General features: G+C 42.9%; 1 protein-coding gene across 1 annotated transcript in view; it reads left to right on the top strand.

The window, feature by feature from the left end:
- RGS14 (regulator of G protein signaling 14) overlaps positions 1-16,052 on the top strand; it is a 124,431-nt gene that overhangs the window by 92,995 nt on the left and 15,384 nt on the right. The gene's annotated exons all lie outside the window — the stretch shown is intronic.

Below are 16,052 nucleotides of genomic sequence, written 5' to 3'. Positions count from 1 at the left end.
ATGCCAGACATTTTACAAAACATTGGGTACAACAATACATTGACCTCATCAATGGGGTCTGGCAAGCCTTAGTTAAAGTGCGTGGTGTGGAGATAGGACGTGTCTTGGTTTCCTGTTTACCCCTTTTGTCATGATAAGGAGCTCCCAGTTGTCATACCACACAAATGTGTCGCAGCAGGTGTACGTAAAGGTTGTGGGGTAGTCTACTGTAAGTTAGCTATGTCACGGTGTCGTCCATGAGGGTAGTTTTGAGCATTTTGTTCATTAGTTTTCCATTGTGCAATTTGGAATTCGGCAAATAGATCAAAGAGACGATTTTTTTCTGGATTGCTATTCTTCCAATAATGAATGCTAAAGTCTATTAAATATTACTAGTTATGGGAATTTAATCAGGAGCTGAATTCAATTGAAGTTTTGGGCTTCAAATGTTCTGTTTCCCTCTTATAACCATTGGCGGGGCTGATACAGTACTCATTACACTAATAACTAAATGTGACCTTTTCATTAGCTTGGTGTAATATTAGCTTTCTCATAATAACCTGCTAAATTTAGCTGACGTAAAAACAGCTTGCTTCTTTCATGTAAACATTTTTAAAACTGCACATGAATTGCACACGAACTGTGGAAGCAACTGTTCTTGAGATTGCACACTGAGTATTTAAACCTCACGTGCTGTATCTGTCGAACACTCTTAATAACATGAGTAACTGCGCTCACACCTATCACAAACACTTCTTGACAAAAGATACAATAAAAAATGTAACTGGCCACATTGCTTACAGAATTATGAATCATTGATGATTCAGAGATGAGCACAGATCATCGGGAGCCTGTGTTATTTTTCATTTATCGTTTCTAATTGATTATTCTCTGATGAAGGTCATTTAATGGCACACCAGATAAATATCCGCTTCCCACTAATTTGCTACAAGTGTTATAATAAATGGCATAATCAAAAACGAAATAGCTTTTTCATACTGTGCAATGTTGTAGTGGGCTAGTACTCGTCCGAGATTTATAATCAGGTACGTACTATAATCAAAAATAAAATGTTAGCCAGTAGAATATAAAGGTTTTAAGAGCATTTTAAAACAAACAAAAAAAAGACATCACTGATGTACAACTGATACCGTTTATGGATGCAAGCTTTCAAGACACTAAGAATTTAATGTTTGCAAGACGGTTATTTATGGAAGTGTTGCAGATACTTATAGTCAAGTTTTTGGCACAGTTTATTACATTTGTTGCATTTTTATATCTTTTGCTTTTTTAGCACCCTAACTATCATTCTTTAGTAGTCATGTATTTATGATTTTTCCGCCACTTTTACGGACACAAATGTGGCAGACGTTTTCCAACCACTGTAAACTTGGCAGTCTTCTGAAATAAGATTTTCTGCAAAACTGGCAGTATTTACTATAAAGAAAACCATCACTTTTGAGATCACTTTAATAAATATAATCTGTCAAGTAACGGTTGAAATCTGTCATTATTTTGAACACTTTGATAAATATTCTCTTTTGAGCAGGGTTATAAACAGGACAGAACTGTCTCATTGAATTCAAGATTGTAAAGTCTAATTACACCAACAATACAGGTGATGTGGGAAGCCCAATGTCAATTCTGTGCAAGAATTACATTAGTCATCAGCACACACTGAGTGCTTGTGACAGACAAAATTAGCTTCTTCCTCTGCAGGCAGCACTACCGAAGGGGATGCTTATATGTCCCCTCTCTTACTTTCTTATTTTAGCCCTCCCAGCCATTCTCCACACTCCTTCCCCCACCCTTCCTCCTGTTTCAGCCAACGCATGCTCTGCTATTGGTTTGGTTTGAGAAAAGGCATTTTTACAACAAGAGTGTTTCAGGATTGACTAAATCATCGAGCAAACCATAGGAGAGATAGATTAAAGATATGTTATAAGGAGATAATATAAATAAGGAATATGCACATGGTGTCAAGGATACAGGACATGTCCAAGTGCATTGAAGACCAGTGAGAATAAGGTTAGAATTAGAGTTAGAGAGAAGACACAGGTTTGAAGGAAAATTTAATGGGGCAGGAGGAAAGTCTGATGTTTTCAAATATTACTAATCACATCTACCTAAGAATCACTGGCTTCAAAAGACAGACATTTTGCAGCTTATTGATTATTGGTGATATAATGTGCGGTTTGTAAGATAATAAGATTTAGATTATTATTAGTACTTATAATAACACAACAAAGGATGTAATTTTTGGACACAGGCAAAGTGTAAAAATTCTGGACTTCTATATTTTTAGCTGACATTCCTGTTATTGCCTAAGGCAAAAGAATGCCCTATATATGAATTAATGGGAATGAGATTTCACACCACCGTTAACAATAAGTGGTCTGCCTGCATGACTTACTTACTGCTGATCTCTACTAAGTAACACAGTTTTTTTTTTTTTACTCCTTTGAAGATCTTTATACATCGCTGATTACAGGGATTATTTATCAAACATAAAGCATGACAAGTTGACAAACACAATTCTAAATGTAGGCCAAAAACAGCAAAGTTGAGTATCTTGTAAATACATAACAATTCTTCTTTATTTTTTTTTTTTAATTTATTTTTTTTGGAGGAGGACTATAACTGTTTCAGTGATGCACCTCTTACTAGATACAGTTTGAAGAAACCCTGCTTGTTACTACTTTTCCTTTAAGTGTAGGTTAAATGGCTTTAGGTTAAATGCATCTTTTGATCTTGAAATCTGTAGCAAGTAAAAGATCATCTGATACTGAGATATTACCAACTTGCTGCAGTGAATGAATCTGACATGTCCCCCACTTTGGAGATGTAAGCATGTAACTGACAATTCCTGTGTTTTCTTGTAAGAGGATAAGTCTGATATTTGACATCATGCATAATTTCTAAGGCCGACTGTAAACAAGAAAGAAAATTGCTAATTGATGGTGTGCTTTCCCATTAATCACTTCATTCTATTCCCTCTCAATCCAATGCAAGACACAAAATAGCTGAAAAAGCCCTTCTCCCTCTCCACTTTGCTCCAAATCTGATCTTCACCCAGCAAACAAATTAACTTTCTATAGCAGGGCTCAATTCATCCCTCAAGGAGCTGTGCAAAGACCCACAGGACATCAGATTTAGGTGCAAGATGGTTCTAATATGATGGATATCACTCATGTTCTTAATTATATAAGGAACCTCTATTTTTGAGAATCCATCTGGATAGATTGTTGATTTGATGCGTTGATAATGGATATTTATGTAATTTAAATAATTAATGCAAGATGGTTAGATGGATATATATGAATTTAGGAATATATATTCTGACAGTAGAGATTTCTGAAATCTTAGAATCACATTAGCAATCACATTGGTCCGGTTCTTAATGTTACAGTGTTTAAATTAAAGTTTTGGTTTAAATGTAAACCACATTCATTTCTGACTCTGATGATCCTGAACATCTAATCTTCTGGAAATCACGTCTGTTTAAAATATTATGTAATGTTTAGTGCTCATTCTGATAGTAAGTAACATAACCTACAAATGAACTGTATTATTAAAACTGCATGTCATTTGTTTCACATTTAACCCCTTAAGGACCAAACTTCCGGAATAAAAGGGAATAATGACATGTCACAAATGTCATGTGTCCTTAAGGGGTTAAACAAGGGACTAGAACAGGGGTCCTCAAACTTTTTAAACAGGGGCAGTGGCGTACACACAATCTATGGGGCTCCTGTGCGAAAACCGATATGTGCCCCCCCTTCCTCCCCCCCCCCCCCCGAAACACATGGCGGGCACCTGGTCACACCTATGTACGCCAGTGCATGCAGATACACATACACTTAAAGGACCTCTATAGGCACCCAGACCACTTCAGCTCAATGACGTTGTCTGGGTGCCAGGTCCCTCTAGTTTTAACCCTGCAGCTGAAAACATAGCAGTTTCAGAGAAACTGCTATGTTTCACTGAGGGTTAATCAAGCCTCTAGTAGCTGTCTCACTGACAGCCGCTAGAGGCGATTCCGCTTTCCTATGGGCAGTTTGAATGCACACCCGGCTCTTGCCGTGCATGCGTATTCGGAGCTGAGAGGTGGATCGGGGCGGAGAGATCCCAGCGCCGGGCTCCCTTGAGCCGCGCACGCATTTAAACCGCCCATAAGAAAGCGTAAGGGTTTTAACACCTTCAGCCCTGCTTGAGGGGGGACCTAAGGACTATATAGTCCAGGACAACGAGTTTGTTTTCCTGGCACTAAAGTGGTCCTTTAATGACAAACATTCAGATACACATACAGACAAACAGATACCCATGCAGACCAAGAGATACACATACAGAACCACATACAGGCACACACACACACATGCAGACACACACAGAGATACACATACACACTCACTCATAGTGACAGACCCACATACACACTCACTGACAAACACATATACACTCTAACTAACAAAAACACACTCGCTAACAGACAAGCATACACACACACACACACTCACTAACAGACTCACACACACACACACACTCTCATGAACAGACGCATACACACTAGCTAACAGACACACACATTTACTGACAGACACACTCAGTGACAGACATACACATACACTCACTGACAGACAGACACACATACACACTCATTTACAAAACATACACTCTCACTGACAAACACACACTCACTAACAGACTCACTAACAGACACCCACTCAATAACAGACACACACACACACACAAACTAACGCACTCAGTAACAGACACACACACAGTAACACACTCACTGACACACAGACGCACACTCACTGACACACAAAAACTAACACACTCACTGACACTCACTAGCAGACACACACTCAATAACAGACACACACAAACTAACACACAACTAATGTACTCAGTAACAGACACAAACACAGTAACACACACACTCACTGACACTCACTAGCAGACACACACTCAATAACAGACACACACTAACAGACACACACAACTAACACACTCAGTAACAGACACACACACAGTAACACACTCACTGACACACACATACACACTCACATTTTTTTTTTTTACATTTTAGTCCCCCAGTCTCCCTACCTTTGGGAGGGGATCCCAGCTTTCCCTGGGTTCCAGTGGGGCTGCTGAGTGGCTGGTCACTGCTGGCGGCGAGGGAGCACTGATCCTCCTGTTCAGCTCCCTCACGCGCCGCTTACTGATTCCGGAGCCAGAGTGACGTCATATTCCGGCTCCGGCATCACTGCGGTGTGCGCAAGGAAGCTGGGCAGAGAGAGCTCAGGGGAGAATGCTCCCTTGCGTGCCCGCCCGCCCGCAAAGTGACGCCACTGCCAGCCTCGGGGGGCCCTGAGGTGGCCAGCTCCAGGGCCCCCCAGGAGAAGAGGCTGGCAAAATGCGGCCGTGGTATGTATGCCAGGGAACATGGGGCCAGTTCACTGTCCCTCAGACTCTGTTGGGGGCCAGACTATAGTTTGAAAAACATTTGAACTAATTCCTATACATGCTGAAACAGACACATAGACAAATACAGACACACAGACACATACTAACATACATACAGACACAAACATGCATAAGGACATACAAACACACACACATACATACATACATACATACTGACATACATAGACAGACATATACATACTGTAATACATACACATACATACATACTGAAATACATATACACAGACACACATACTGACATACATACTTACACACAGAGGCATACATACAAACACATACATACATACATACATAAAAACACATACAAACATACATATACATACAAACACACAGACATACTGAAATACATACATACTGAAATATATACACACAGACAGACATACTGTCTTTCTTCCCTCCCAGCACTACTTGCAGCTGCAATTTTTTAAAGGGGCCTGGACACGCTATTGCACGGCCGCAGCGCTGACCGGGCCCCTGAAGATATAGCTTGGGCCAGGTTCAGGACCCTGGTGGGCCGTAGTTTGAGGACCCCTAGACTAGAAGTATAACAACAGTTTTGTTTGTTATATAAATGATAATTTGTGCACTTTAGTTTTTTTTTTAATAAGTACGGTATATATTTTTGGGATTACTCTAATCTATTTACATCACTAAGTTTATCGTTTTTAATACCCACTACAAATCTTTTTAAAATTGTTAGTACATTCAGTTAAAAAACAACATTTGTTTAAACTTAATGATGGATTTTGTGTGTCTATAGAATGGAAGGGATTTAGTCACTAAATGCTGAATTATGATGAAGAGTAGCCTGATCAATGGCACTAAAATTTGTTTTGGCTGCACCTCTTCAGTATTAAAAAATAATCTGGACGGACGAATTTCAGACTTTTTTTGTATTTGTCTGTATTTTGTTAATGATTCGGGAAAATTAATCAAATCTTCAAGTCCAATGGAGAGTCATATTCAAATAGATTCCACTACAGTTCATTCTTTAATAAATCCCCAGTTTATAATTTTGACCGTTTACAGACTTTTAATTAAAGTTTTTACTAATCACACAAAGGTCAGTTCTGCATTTTCTCAATATCAAAGATGGGGGTTCCACTAGTGTAATTCTTCATAGTCCTAGATCCATTATTATAACTGGACCCAATCCATTATGTAGTAATTAATATTTGGTGTATGTCTTTTGGGTACAACTCCCATCCCCACAAATTGCTCTTTCTTAAGTGACACTGTATCAGAGATTGCCACTGCACATGGAACAATATACAGGAAGAAATTAATTGCACTCAAACTGATTTAATAAGTAACATAGCACTGCAGCTCTCACACCTGAAACTTGACTACATTGTGTGGACATCGAGACCCTACTCATACAATACGTAATCCTTCCCAGGCAGTTTTTACCTAGGTATGGGAGCTGCAAAACTCTGACTCACAAAAAAGTCTGCATTTCACTGACATCAACACACAGCAGGGAGCTTATTAAAATGTAAAGCAGCACACAGCTTCACTGCCTATGACGCTAGCACTCCCTCATCTTCAATACTAAATAGAAATGTTGTGGGTTCCCAGAAACACCCCATTAACCATGAGGGAACTAGACCACTCTCACACACTCAAAGTGCTGCAGGTAGGAGACTTGCAAAAGTTGAGTCAATCTGAACACCCAAGGGTAACCTGTTGACCCAATTTGGGGACCCCTAAATATAACAAAAAGCCACAAGAACCACCATTAGCCAAGATGGAACAAGGGAAATATACTATTTTCTTTATACACAGAACATGTGATATAGCTGCATCTGTTTCTTAAATGTCAGTTCTTTACACGTTTAATGCATAAAAACAAAGTGGAAGCAGAGAAAAATGTCCAAATCGCTTAAATTAACACTCTAAACACCATAATCACTACAGCACATGGTATTGGTTATGGTGCCAGCGGTGTCTTAGCACATCAACTCTTCTCCTGCAGGAGAAGCCGAATGTTTCCCCTAAATTTAGCATGGTCCAAAACAGGGCCTTGCTAATTGGCTGAGTGCACTTAGCTTGCACTCTCACTCAGCCAATTAGTGCAATCCTGCATAGCACTGCTAGTGTCAGTGGAGCTAACTGGATTCTCCAGCAGGACCCAGGTAAGTAAAAAATGTTGTTATAAGTCCTAAAACATTTTGACAGATTATTATGGGAGAGAACAAGAGCACTAGTGACACCATAATCATGACAGTGGACTTTAGTCGTTATGGTGGCTGCGATCTTCCTTTAATAATGGTCCTATATGTATTTTCTACAGTATATGCAAATAAAACAGTAGACATGTGCATTCGTTTTCGTCTCAAAATTCTGTTTTTTCATATTCGATTACTAAAATGTACACGAAAGCCCTACGAAATATAAAGGAAATGAAAGGGCAAAAGCCGAATGCATTACCTTTTCGTGTTATTCGTTTAATAGACTCTGTGCTGCAGGGGAATTAACCCCCACAGCACGGAGAAATAACACTGCGCATGTGGGAAAAATAGAAAAAGGAGAGAGCTGGCAGTGCAACCAGCACCCCCTTGTATTAATGTTAATTCCTCCCCCTTCCATTCCCCCCCGCATTAAAGCCTATGGGGGTCACTATGACCCCATATTAATAAAACGGAGGTTAAATCCTCCCGCATACAGGGGCATGTCGCCTAAACAGCAAGCAGCCAGTGGCTGCTCGCCGTCATTTAAAACTGGATATAAATCCAGTATGGGGTCTCTGGACTCTGACCCCCATATTAATAAAAGGGAGGGGCAAGTAGGGGCATGTCACCTAAACAAATTTAAAACTACTAGTGACTGGGCTGACTATTGCTGCCCAGTCACTAGTGCAATAAGGGGGGACCGAGTCACTTTATTATTTGTGATCCCCAGCCGCCGGTCATGGGTGGGGACCTGGGGGGACATTAGGTCCCCCCCATTATTTAATTATTTAGGGTCCCCACCCACGACTCATGGGTGGGGACCTGAGGGGGACATTAGGTCCCCCCATTATTTATTTATTTAGGTTCCTCACCCGCTGCTCATGGGTGGGGACCAAGGGGACATTGGGTCCCCCTTTAATTAATTAGGGTCCCCAACTGCCGCTCATGGGTGGGGACCTGGGGGGACATTAGGTCCACTCCATTAGTTATTTAATCACTGTCCCTACCCAACGGTCATGGGTTGGGGCCTGGGGGGGACACTAGGTCCCCCCAAGTGAGGGTGCCGGGGGGGGGGGCACTATGTCCCCCCATTAAGTTATTTGGGTTCCTCAAATAAGGGACACCCTTATAAGGTCCCCCCTTATTGCACTTGTGACTGGGCAGCAGTAGCTGCCCAGTCACTAGTAGTTTTAAAACTGGATATAAATGTATCTTGTATAGAAGTGTAAAAAGTAGCTATTTAGATCAGTAGCACAGTCTTATTGTGTTACTGATCTAAATAGCTACTTTTTCATATTACAACATTGTTATTGTTTTTGCAATAACTATTGGCTACACATACTCTTACTGTAGTTCTCTATCACTTCTATCTAAGATACTGATTTTTATATCCAGTTTTAAATGACAGCGAGCAGCCACCAGCGACATACCCCTACTACACGGGGGACCTGGCACAGGTAGGGGCATGCGGCAGGATTTAACCTTTGCCAGGTCCCCCCTTATTGCACTAGTGACTGGGCAGCAATAGCTGCCAGTCACTAGTAGTTTTAAATTTGTTTAGGCGACGTGAGATTTCACCTCCCTTTTATTAATATGGGGGTCAGAGTGACCCCCATAGGTTTAAATGTGGGTGGGGGGGGGGGGTAGGGATGGTTTATTACAAGGAGGTTGTAGCTCCCTCCTTGCTTTTTTTGCGAATGCGCAGTGCTATTTTCGTCCTAATGGATGAAAACTATTTTTTTAACAAAATTTTGGTCGAAAACGAATGCGAACGAAATTCGGGATTGATGAATGAAATTTGTATTTAGTATGAAATCATTCATACAAAACGAAAATTTAACTGGTGCACACGTCTATAAAACAGTGATATTTAGTCGTATAAGCTAGGAGTGCTTTCATAACCATTCATCTTTTTTTCACATGATATAATATAGATTATACCAAAGGATGTACAATGATGAAGGAAAGAAACAGAGTTGCACGCAGGTCAATATTTAATTATATAATTGTCTGAGCATTCGCTGTTCCATTCTGTGGCTCTGCATCGCAGCAATTCATCACAAGTTGATATGTTAGGTAGAACAGTCAGTGACATCTCCAGGATTCATACTTGGGTGGGGGGGGGGCACATAAGGGGCCAGGGATAAAAATAGGGGGGCACCTGGCATCTGTCAGCCCTTTGCTAAGCCACGCAGGAAACATGAAAGCCAGCCGTCGTGGGAAGCATGGAGGCGGCACGCGAGGGAGCAGTAACCTTCCTGCAGTTCCTCTCTGCTCCCTTGCTCGCTGTTTAGTGACATGACATCACTCTGGCCCCAGCATCACTACAGAGAGTGTGCAGTCTCTCAGTCAGAGATTGGGGCACAGCTTGCATATGGGAAGACAATCTTCCATGCAGGGGCAGAGCTTGTGTGCCAGGGAAGCTTCTGCACAATGGCGGAACTGATGTAACATGGGCCCTGGTGCAAAAACTGTTTTGGGCCCCTGAAGACACATGCCCATCACCACACCAGCACTCCCTGTAGTTCCACCGCTGCGCCTTCCTTATTACAGGCAAGACTCCTTTTCACGGAAACTGGAAAACCTTTTCAGGAGATGCAAGATAATTTTCCATGGTGTTTAAAAGGGGCTGGGGTGAAGTGTGTGTATAGAGGAGTTTGTTTATGGTGTACTATGTGTAACTAGGAGCTATTGTGTGAGCATGAGCTCATGTATAGGAGCTTTAGAGATTGTGTGTGTGTATGCTGAAAGGGTCTGTAAAGTGTGTGCATGTGCATCTAGGGGCTGCATTGTGAGTTTATGTGTATTAGGGTTGCATTGTGTGCTTATCAAGGAACTGTAGTTATTTTATATATATATATATATATATATATAGTTACATAGTTACTGTCAGGGTACCTGCGGTCTCTACCTCCGAAAGAGGTAGAGACTTAGCTGTTCCTCCATCCAGACGGCCTGATGGCTCCCTTCCCCACGGTCTATCCGGTCATGCAAGGCCGGCCGCGAGGGAGTGACTGCCTTTTACAGCATCTAGGCAGGAAGTTGTCATCAGGACACTCCTCCGGAACGACCTGTCACTCAATTGCTGCAGGACCAATCAGGACGCCTCGGAGGCGTGGTTACTGCTCTGAACAGGGTATTTAACAGAGCTTCGTTCATTAGCTCATTGCCCTGTCGTGGTTCTAGCTTGTTCTAGTCACTCAGTGCTTGTGTATTCTATTATCCCTTTTGGTTTTGACCCGGCTTGTTTACCTTACTCTGCTTATCTCTGTTACCCTTGATTCGGCTTGTCTCTCGCTTACCTGTCTTCTGTTACCCTCGACCTCGGCTTGTCTTTGACCATTCTATACTGTACTACTTACGTTAGTCCGGCCATTCTAAGGTCCGGTATACGTATCTGGCTACTGTTTGTACTCTGCGTGTTGGATCCCTGTCCCGATCCTGACATTACGACAGGGCCAATGGATCCTGCAAGTACAAACAGTCAGCTTGCTTCTCCTGATCCTAGGTTTGAAGCCATGGATCACAGAATGGATCAGATGGCGCTTGCGCTACAGGCTCTATTATCTCGTGCCAATAACCCACCAGAGGAGATACGTAATACCCCTGTTTCTCCTATCGGTTCAGGACTAGAGGTAGCCACAGTGGGTGCTTCTTCTCGCATTACCCCCCCAGTACGCTATGGTGGGGCTCCTGAGAAGTGTCGTGGTTTCTTAAACCAAATTAGTATCCATTTTGAATTGCAACCTCGCAGATAGGGCAAAGGTAGGATTTATTATCACCCTACTTATTGAGAAAGCTCTGAGATGGGCCAACCCATTATGGGAGAACGATAACCCATTAGTTTATAACTATAACGCCTTTGTAGCTGCTTTTAGAAGAACATTTGACCCTCCAGGTAGAAAGGTTAATGCAGCCAGATTACTGTTGCGTCTGAAACAGGAGAACCGAACACTGGTGGATTATGCACTAGAGTTCAGGTCTCTGGCGTCAGAGGTCAAGTGGAATGAGCAGGCGTATATGGATGTATTTTTGAATGGCTTATCTGAAGTAATCCTTGATGAGGTTGCTACCAGAGAACTCCCTGAGAATTTAGAGGATTTAATTTCGTTCATCTCTCGTATAGATGAACGTTTAAGAGAGAGACAGAACACTCGAGAGAGGAACCGGAGACCTTCTTTTAGGTTAGCCCCCGCTTTTTCAAGTCCTGACTCCACGGTATCTTTGCTTCCTGAACCTATGCAGATAGGGTATACCCGCCTCTCTGAGGAGGAAAGACAGTACAGGAGAAGAGAGGGTTTGTGTATGTATTGTGGAGCTAAGGGTCATTTACTCTCGAACTGTTCTAACCGCCCGGGAAACACTCGCACCTAAGTCTCTCTAGAGGACAGGCCTTGGGTGTTTCTATTTTGTCCTCTACTCCTAATTATAAAGATCACAGGCTTCTGCTACCAGTTTCCTTAACTTGCGGGAGGGAAGTAGTAAGGGCTATGGCTTTGATAGATTCCGGTGCTGCTGAGAATTTTATCGACCAAGCCTTTGCTAGTAAAAACAATTTCCCATCCCAGCTAAAGGAGACACCCTTGGCCGTTGAGGCCATAGATGGTAGACCACTACTAGACCCTGTTATCTTTCGTGAGACCATACCCATTGAGTTAAATGTTGGTATCCTACACGTGGAGAATTTATCTCTTCTGCTCATTTCGTCTCCTTCCGTTCCCATAGTTCTGGGGTACCCATGGTTGAAGGAACATAACCCTATTATTGATTGGGAGTTAGGGGAGATACTCTCGTGGGGCCAGGGCTGCCAGGATCGGTGTTTGTGCAAGGTTTCTCCATTAGCTAATATTAACATACAGGAGAATCCTACTCAGTCCACAGAAAGACAAATACCAGACCTTTACCTAGACTTAAGGGCAGTGTTTGACAAGAAGAATGCCGATTCTTTGCCGCCACACAGGTCATTTGACTGTAAAATTAAGCTTCTACCTGGTACTATGCCTCCGAGGGGCCATGTGTATCCTTTGTCTGTTCAGGAAAACTCGGTGCTAGAGGAGTATATTCAGGAGAATTTAGAAAAGGGATTCATCAGGAGGTCTTCTTCCCCGGCCGGGGCGGGGTTCTTTTTCATTAAGAAGAAGGATGGCACGCTGAGACCTTGTATCGATTACCGAGGCTTGAATAAAATAACTATCAGAAATGCCTATCCTATCCCACTGATTACCGAGTTATTTGATCGTCTTAAGGGCTCCAAAATCTTCACCAAGTTAGATCTCAGAGGGGCTTACAATTTGGTGAGAATCCAGCAAGGTCACGAGTGGATGACGGCATTCAATACCCGGTATGGCCATTACGAATACACTGTTATGCCATTTGGACTATGCAATGCTCCTGCAGTATTTCAAGAGTTGATTAATGAGGTACTTAGGGAGTTTCAGCATGATTGTGTTATTGTTTACCTGGACGACATACTAATACACTCTAAGGAGATTGAGACTCACCATAGACAGGTCAGAAAGGTGTTACACAAACTTCTGCAACATGGTCTATACTGCAAATTGGAGAAGTGCAGTTTTGATCAGTCTCAGGTAGACTTTCTTGGGTACGTGATTTCTGGGGAAGGTTTTAAAATGGATCCTGGTAAACTCCAATCTATTTTAAACTGGCCTTTGCCCAAAGGACTCAAGGCTATCCAAAGGTTTATTGGTTTTTCCAACTACTATAGGCGCTTCATTAAGGGTTACTCCTCTATCATTGCGCCTATTACCAATATGACCAAACAAGGGGCTGATACTAAGTTCTGGTCTGAGGAAGCTCTTGGTGCTTTTAAGACTCTCAAGGAACTTTTTGCCTCAGCTCCCATTCTGGTTCATCCTGATACGACTGTGCCTTTCTTGCTCGAGGTCGATGCTTCTGAGACAGGAGTTGGGGCTGTTCTGTCTCAAAGGTTAGGGGTGGATAAACCGTTACACCCTTGTGGTTTCTTCTCTAAAAAAATTTCTGGGCCTGAGAGCAGATATGACATCGGGGAGAGGGAACTGTTAGCGGTCATTAAGGCTTTAAAGGAGTGGAGACATTTACTGGAAGGGACACTACACCCTGTTACTATCCTAACGGATCATAAGAACTTGTCTTATATTGGGGAGGCTAAGCGCTTGTCCGCCAGGCAGGCTCGCTGGGCTTTGTTCCTCACTCACTTTAATTATGTACTTACGTATAGACCTGGTTCTAAGAACTCTAAAGCCGATGCTTTGTCTCATCAATATGAACCATCCACTATAACTGAACCACTTCTGTCCTCCATAGTTCCTAAAGGGAATATCATCGCGAACACGAATCTCAGGATTCACTCTCCATTGCTTTCTGAGATCATGAAGTTTCAGCATTTGGCACCCAAACAGACTCCTGGGGATCGACACTTCGTTCCTGCCGCTCTCCAACTGGAGGTGCTACGCTGTCTCCATAACAGCAAGGTGGCTGGGCATCCTGGCATCCGCAAGACTTATGCGCTGGTCTCTAAAGATTTTTGGTGGCCTGACTTACGCAAGGATATTAAAGAATTCATCGGGGCATGTGAAGTTTGTACCAAGACCAAGCTACCCCATTCGCTTCCATGCGGATTTCTGCACCCTTTAGAGGTTCCTGAAAAGCCTTGGTCCTGCCTGGCAATGGACTTCATTGTTGATTTGCCTATCTCTAAAAAGCAGACTGTCATCCTCACTGTGGTAGACAGATTTACTAAAATGGCTCACTTCATTCCCTTACCTAAACTCCCATCTTCGCCCGAATTAGCGGAGATATTCGCCAGGGAGATTTTCCGTTTGCATGGGATACCTTCCCAAATTGTCTCTGACAGAGGCTCCCAATTTGTTTCCCGTTTTTGGAGATCATTCTGCTCCCAACTAGGCATCAAATTGAATTTCTCCTCTGCCTATCATCCTCAGTCCAATGGAGCTGCTGAACGCACTAACCAAAAGGTTGAACAATATTTACGTTGTTTCGTTTCAGAACACCAGGACGATTGGGTCGGTTTGATTCCTTGGGCGGAGTTTGCACATAACAATCTCATTTGTGATTCTACGCATTCTAGCCCTTTTTTCTTGAATTATGGCTTTCATCCTTCCATCCTTCCTTCGGAGTCTTCTTCTCAAGGGATACCGTTGGTGGATGTTCATGTTGCCAATTTAAGAGAGTTGTGGGATCAAACTCGACAAATCCTTCTGCACAATTCTACGCTGGTTAAAAAACACGCTGACAAACGTAGAAGGGCAGCACCGGTGTTTGTTCCAGGCGATAGAGTATGGTTAAGTACTAGAAACATTCAGTTAAAAGTGCCGTCCATGAAGTTTGCTCCTCGATATATTGGACCTTACAGGGTACTGTCTCAAATTAACCCAGTTGCGTATCGTTTAGCGTTGCCTAATGCCTTACGCATTCCTAATTCATTTCATGTTTCCTTGCTAAAACCATTAATATGTAACAGGTTCTCCTCCACGATCGCCCCTCCCCGCTCTGTTCAGGTGGAGGGTCAGGAGGAGTATGAGGTCAATTCCATCGTTGATTCTCCAATCTCCCGGGGGAGACTGCAATATCTGGTCGATTGGAAGGGTTATGGTCCTGAGGAGAGAAGTTGGGTACCTCAGGAGGAGGTGCATGCTCCCCGTCTCCGCAGGGCGTTTCACTCTCGATTCCCTTCTCGCCCTGGTGTATTCCGCCCGGTGGGCGTATCTGAGAGGGGGGGTACTGTCAGGGTACCTGCGGTCTCTACCTCCGAAAGAGGTAGAGACTTAGCTGTTCCTCCATCCAGACGGCCTGATGGCTCCCTTCCCCACGGTCTATCCGGTCATGCAAGGCCGGCCGCGAGGGAGTGACTGCCTTTTACAGCATCTAGGCAGGAAGTTGTCATCAGGACACTCCTCCGGAACGACCTGTCACTCAATTGCTGCAGGACCAATCAGGACGCCTCGGAGGCGTGGTTACTGCTCTGAACAGGGTATTTAACAGAGCTTCGTTCATTAGCTCATTGCCCTGTCGTGGTTCTAGCTTGTTCTAGTCACTCAGTGCTTGTGTATTCTATTATCCCTTTTGGTTTTGACCCGGCTTGTTTACCTTACTCTGCTTATCTCTGTTACCCTTGATTCGGCTTGTCTCTCGCTTACCTGTCTTCTGTTACCCTCGACCTCGGCTTGTCTTTGACCATTCTATACTGTACTACTTACGTTAGTCCGGCCATTCTAAGGTCCGGTATACGTATCTGGCTACTGTTTGTACTCTGCGTGTTGGATCCCTGTCCCGATCCTGACAGTTACATAGTTAGATGGATAGCTGAAAAGAGACTTGCGTCCATCAAGTTCAGCCTTCCTAATAAGCAATCAAGGAACTGTAGTTATTTTATTTATATATATATATATA

This window comes from Pelobates fuscus, chromosome 3 (assembly GCF_036172605.1).
Source record: "Pelobates fuscus isolate aPelFus1 chromosome 3, aPelFus1.pri, whole genome shotgun sequence".
Lineage (NCBI taxonomy): Eukaryota > Metazoa > Chordata > Amphibia > Anura > Pelobatidae > Pelobates > Pelobates fuscus.
This window is presented reverse-complemented; position numbering and strand designations above follow the sequence as displayed.